Below are 6,268 nucleotides of genomic sequence, written 5' to 3' on the forward strand. Positions count from 1 at the left end.
AAAGAACGAATACCGGGCGAAAAAATCCGGTTGTAAGCCCCCTCGCTTTTAAGACCTCAAGGTCATAGGCCAATCTTTCTGCTAACGATGAAAATATTCCCGTTATAAGTCCTCTTGGATATAAGCTCTCTCTCCCCCCCCCACCCCTTCCATCCAACCTTTTTATTTCAACTCACCAACGTTCTCACAAACACTGTACTTCAAAAGGAAAAAGGAAATGAATAAGTTTGCAATGAGAGTGCAGATCAAAACTTCTCAGAATTGTTTCTTGTCAGCTAAACAGCTTTTACTCCTCTTGTAAGCCCCTACGGATATAAGTTACCCTAGTTATACTTAGCTTGACAAAGTTCATTGTTCATTGTTTTGGTCTTGACCGTGCACAAACTGACAATAGCTATTTGCATTTGGATTGCTCCTTTGAAGTTTGCTGGACATCAAAACAACAAACGGTGATAACGGTGACCAGTCTGGCAAAAGTAAGGCTTGCGAATTATACTGATTAAAAATAACTCCAATGATTCTGAGATCATTTCCTATTTTTTGGTTGTTAAATTTTAACCATGAAAAATTTTTCGCTTGTTATTCCACGCAGCCAAAACATTTTCAGTGACGTGAAACATCAGGTGAGAAATCTGGCTGAAAATCCCAAAAACATCTCAGCGGCGTAAAACATCAAACACAACACCGCCACTATTCCCATTTCACACGCACGCAGTCATTGATATATCTTTCTGAGAAAACGAAACTTTGGTTTGACGTCGTTCTTAGCAACGGCTTGATTGACATAGATTCGCACCGTTTCCAGGCACTGATATGTCTTCAAAGAAAAGTGCCGACTTTCTTCTCCCCACCCCTGCTCTCAAACAAGTTGGAGCGAAATCGTCAGAGAGGCGCGAAGATAGTGGATTCCGTATGTGATGAGATGTCGTTGGAATCCAGTGTCTAGCAGAAGTTTTGTGAATGCGCAATTGTTTGAAAAGAATATAAACAAACTATTATTTGTCCAAACATCAGCCATAAAATGAGGCAGTGCGCTTGACCGGGTTGAGCGATCCGAGTTTGAGCTCTGGCCGGGGTCACTGTGTTGTGTTTTATGGGCATGGCACTTTACTCACTTGATGACAAATTCATAGGCACTATATATTTCATTTATCGTTATAGTCCATACATGTTCATAATATATCAGTGCGAGGACTTCACCGTATAGTACCATTTTTAGGATTCATCATTACATTGTGATACGGGGGTTGATTCGTATGTATAAATTAAGACATCGGCCTCTTTTAAATTACATTATTCTTTTCGGCTTCATAATTGCATTGTGATACTAGGGTTAATTCGTATTAATTTTATAAACTTAGAAATCAGTTTCTTTGAGATAACAGTCTCTTCTTATAGGCTTCATGATTACATTGTCTTATTGGGGTTGATTTGTAGCTGTAAGAAATTCCAACCATTCCGAGATCAGTACATGTCATCTTGCTAAAGATTGAAGGCTTGAACGTCCGGGTGAAACGTTTCCGTTTTACAGGTTTTTGGTTTCATTCAACAACTACGTAGTCAAAAAAAAAAAAAAACTCTACTCATCATTTAGGTGATAAAAGCTTCAGCTAGCTAGTAAAAGTATCATTATCTTAGTCTATATGAAAAATTAGCTGTGTCGGGATTAAGCTTTTAAAACTACTCTTCTCAGTTTCATAAAGGGCGACTATGCGTTTCAGTTTCAGTAGTGGTCCGGTTGAAGTAACTGCTATAGTTAATCACTGTCCTCGTCCCAGAGTGTGACGTATTGATCCGCTCGAAGCTGTTCCACACCGGGCAGTTCTTCATCCGGGTACTCGGTATCGATACCGTAGCCAGTGATGTAGACTTTTTTGTCTTTGAGCTACGAAGAGAATTACATCTAGTGTTAGTGTAGAAAGCATGCGAATTACAGAATAATTTGGTAGGTTATGGGTTATTAAAAAGAAAAACAAGAAACAAGAAACATACAAACCGAACAAACAAGACAAACAAAATAATGAAGAAATACTAAACAACTACCATAATAAGAACGACAAAACCTTAACAAATAAAGAAGTAAATCCGTACCTGAGTTTTCTTCACGTAATCCACAACTTCTTTAAACTAAATAAGAAAGGTAGATCAGTTCACTTTAATAACAATAAAAAAACTAAGCTGTATAGATTTTTACATAATGACCAAATTAAAGCATTTTACGTGGGGTCGCGAAAGAAGAAGTGTAGAATCAAGAGATGGATTCCTTTAAAACGATTTCTGGATTCCAAGAACGTAATTCTAATACCAGATTACAACTGACATAAATTTCAAATACATGCTTGTTTTACTTACTGACGCGTGTTCTTTAGATCCATTCTCCCTCGCATCGATGATAACAGTGGAGGCCTGAAAGAAAAACTCAAAAACGTCTTCCTTGAAGCCAGAGTCCACGCAGTACCCCAGAATTGGTTTGTCTTTGAAGTAAAGCACAAATCCTACAAAAAGTAATGCAAAATGAAATAACATTATCACGTATTTATTGAAAAGGAATAGACTTTACTTTTGCCTCCTCAATATAATTAAAGGGGCATTGTCATGATTTTACCAAATTTCTGAACAGCCAAAATATATATTTGTGTCGTAAGAAACTTAAAAATAATGGTCCATTTTCTTCAATAATTGCTATATTAGAGCATTGAAACTGTAAAAAAGCATCTTTGGCTGCAGATGGCTCGGATGGAAATGGATTGCGATTTGAAAAATAAAGGCTTAATTTTTCAAATGGTTTCTGTGCGTCTTCTCAAACTCGATATTTTTAGCCGCGGTTTGATTCCTCTCAGCAAATTACGGTTGTATCTTCCTTTAGATAGTGATTTCCATGGGTTAAGTTGGCTACCACTAATTTCAGAGCAGATTAGACCAAAAATCTGCTACATATGCTATTCACGACCAAATTAGTAGAATCTAGTAGAAAGATATCGTGACCATTTTCATTTACTTCGCTGTGTTAAATAAAAGGTCTCGCCTTGCAAAATCTTAGGGACGTTTAGTTATGGGTCATGCTTAACCAAGAAAAAAATTAAATAAAGGAAGATTTCCTGAGAAAATGGGCACCTATCACTCTACACAATGCAATAATTAATTTGGATAGGCAAGTTCAATTCTGAAATGTTCCTTGTAATTCCATTTTGTTAGTGTATTCCCGATGTTAGCTAATAATTACCAAATCACTTCCTCATAATCAGGATCTCATTGCTGGGGTTTTGAACCTAAAGTTTATACACACAGCGACCATTTTGTTTTCACTTAAACATTTTAACCTACCATAACAAACTTCGCCGTGTAGAGTTCGGCAAATTTTGATGAAAAAGTGTTTGTCGTCATCAAGGTAAGTTGGATCTCCACCTGGATGGCACACCACCCAGTCTGCAACTTGTTCCTACAAGCAACAAAATTAGGACATTTGAATGACCCACCGCTAAGACTGAGCTGGGGTGATTAAAAGCAGTGCTGTATTTGCTAGTGTTGTGTGAAGGTACCATACAGACTCCCTTCCACATTTCGGTTCCTTAAGTCAAAATTCCTTAAAGCTATTAATGTATTGACATGATTAGTATGGGTAATCAAATGGTGACGAGTGAAATTAGGAAATAATTTCACGCGCATTTTGTCAAAATTCTAATAATTATAAGAATTTTGACAAAATGCAAGTGAAATTATTTCCTAATTTCACGAGTATAACATCTGATTTCATATTAATATCATAGGTGACAAATTACGCTTGGAATCTTAGGTTTTTGACTGGTATACTGCATTGCGAACTCCGAGCGTGAAAAGTTGAAAGCATACATTTTGCTTAAGTTCGCAAGTTTTTTAGTCTTTGAAGAAAACCTTTGTTCGACTCCTTTCTGCTGTTGACAAAAAGTTTCAAATATAGCTGGCTACGATGAAATTCAAGCGAAAATATACAAAGTTTAAGCTTTAAAACATCTTTTATCCCGGACGCCATCTTGCCGCTAACTACGTTGCCATGGCAATTTTATAATTTCACATGTGAAATTATAAATTAACGTTAAAATTTCGCGCCAAAATTAAGGAGTAATTTGTCACCTATGATATTAAAGTAGTTACTTTATGAACATAATGATATTCTGTCCAGTCAGGTGTCTTATTGCATGGTTTGTTCGTGTTGAGTAGTTCGTGAGGGCACTGGGTATTTCGCACATAAATTAGGTACCGACGGAATACTGTGAATATGTGATATACCAAATTTTTACTAATGAGACAAAAATTCAAATTACACACAATACTGTGTGCATGTACATGTATTTTGGTTACATTATTTAAAAAACACATTGTAGCTGTTCAAATTCTAGCTGCTACAGCTACAGCATGCATGATATTTTGTGTGCATTCACATGTTTACTGTCTCTAAATAGATTCTTAAACATTTCTGTTTATGGTTTCTTAAACATTTCTGTTTATAAATAGACTTTAAAGGACCCTAGTCAGCCTCTGCCATTTTCGATGCAATCCAATTTTGAAAACTATATGGGGAATTGTTGTTTATTGTAATTACAGACTGTATTTTGTGTTGCTTGAAGTCTTTTTAATTATCTGGGCAGTTTCAGAGTGATATCTTTCATATAGTCGTGCTCCACGTAAGATATACATGTAATTCTGAAACTCCTGTATGTAAACAAAAAAAAAAGTTGTGGCTGAATATGGCCCTTTAAGTAGTAGTGGTGTTTATTTTGGTATAACTATTCTTTTAAGCACACATTTTATTGCCAATTTGTGACTCAATTTAAGTGATATCAATGATAAATAATTTTTTCTTTATTTTTCATACACAGAAAAAGAGGCAGAGAGTAAAAGATTTAGAGCAGTCCCCATTGTAACAGTAAAGGAAAAAGATCACTACCAGAAATTCATGACTTTGGACTTTATGTTGTGTTCCATGTCAGAGATAGAAGAGGAGAGTGGAAAGAGAGATGGCTGTGAAAGCCCAGGCCTAGAAAAGAAAGTCTTTAGCACCAGCACTCTTCAGTGGTGCAGTCCTGCTTAATGCAGGTTACATGTATGCACACCATTTCCTGAAAAGCAGCACATACATTGTAGAAGGGCTGCAAAAGTTATCAACATGAAATCTTGAGCTCCTTTGCAACTGTTGGCATTCCTTTGCCCTAGCATAACTGGTGCCTTATGCCCTCCTTTTGTTTAATAACGGGGTGCATCACTGCATTTCTAAAGCTTAAAGGGAAAAAAAACTAAAATCTCATACTATTTTGTTTTAATCTTTTTGAGAACTTTAATTTGTTTGAAATGGAAATTTCAACTCTTGAGTGGTGATTATTACAGCAATGTTTTCCTGAAAGCTTCTTCTTTCAAATGTGCATTGAACTGTCTGTGACAATGGCTGATTCATGTTAACCAAATGTTCACATACATGCACTAAAACAGTTTACTGATCATAATTATAATATGTCTTATGTAGATGTTTGCGGTAGTTTTATACTTATTGCTTTAAAATGTTTAGCTGTTTGCCTTCTGACAAGATTTAAAGATACTTACATGTACAAGTATAATATTTTATTCAGTTACGACAGTTACGAACAGTCAATCAAGAACATTAGGTATGGTAGGCATTCTCATGCTTACTGTTCTAAAAAAGTTTTAAGCTGCTTACCATGTGAGAATAGTTATTGATTTTAAGTTAGTGATGACCTGTAAAGAAATAGAAAGCATTTTATATGCCCTTTTTAGTGCTTAGCTGTTTTTTTTCTTTTACTTCTATTTCAAGATATTTATAATATTTCTCTTGATTCCATGGTGCCATGTGACAATGTTGAAATAAATAATTAGATAGAGCTTGAAATGTGTGCATGCATTTTGTTTTGTTTATTTTATTCCTTCTCTGTTTTCCATTTTCATTTTTCATTATACAAGTAATTGGGGAGAGGGGAAATTTGCTTGTTTGGCACAACGTTTTAAATGCTTGTTCAAACAAAGGCTTTCATGATCAGTGAATGTTCACTGGTACTTTTTTTTTTGTAAAGAGCATGTAAAGACTAGGCAAATTTACTATTTTGCCCTCCCTTCTTTTCTTGCAAATACTGGCCAAATATGGCATTTGACTATATAGCAAACACAAGCAAACGAAAGCAAATATGGTATTTCCATCAGTGCAAATCCTTCCTTTCATGAGGCAAATTTATATATTTGCCTGCTATTTACTGCGGAAGTAAAATTGAATTTTGTTCGTATT

At 35.5% G+C, this 6,268-nt stretch overlaps 1 long non-coding RNA gene across 1 annotated transcript; it reads right to left on the reverse strand.

Annotated features, from left to right (window-relative positions):
* Positions 1–711: 711 nt before the first annotated feature.
* On the reverse strand, positions 712–3,527 carry LOC144636093 (uncharacterized). Its single transcript, XR_013567461.1, has 4 exons — positions 3,325–3,527; positions 2,353–2,495; positions 2,092–2,127; positions 712–1,885 (listed from the first exon to the last, which is right to left on the reverse strand). It is a non-coding gene; the product is annotated as an uncharacterized LOC144636093 (long non-coding RNA).
* Between the last annotated feature and the right edge of the window lie 2,741 nt (positions 3,528–6,268).

Source organism: Oculina patagonica, chromosome 13, assembly GCF_052425735.1.
Source record: "Oculina patagonica isolate OP01 chromosome 13, crgOcupat, whole genome shotgun sequence".
Lineage (NCBI taxonomy): Eukaryota > Metazoa > Cnidaria > Anthozoa > Scleractinia > Oculinidae > Oculina > Oculina patagonica.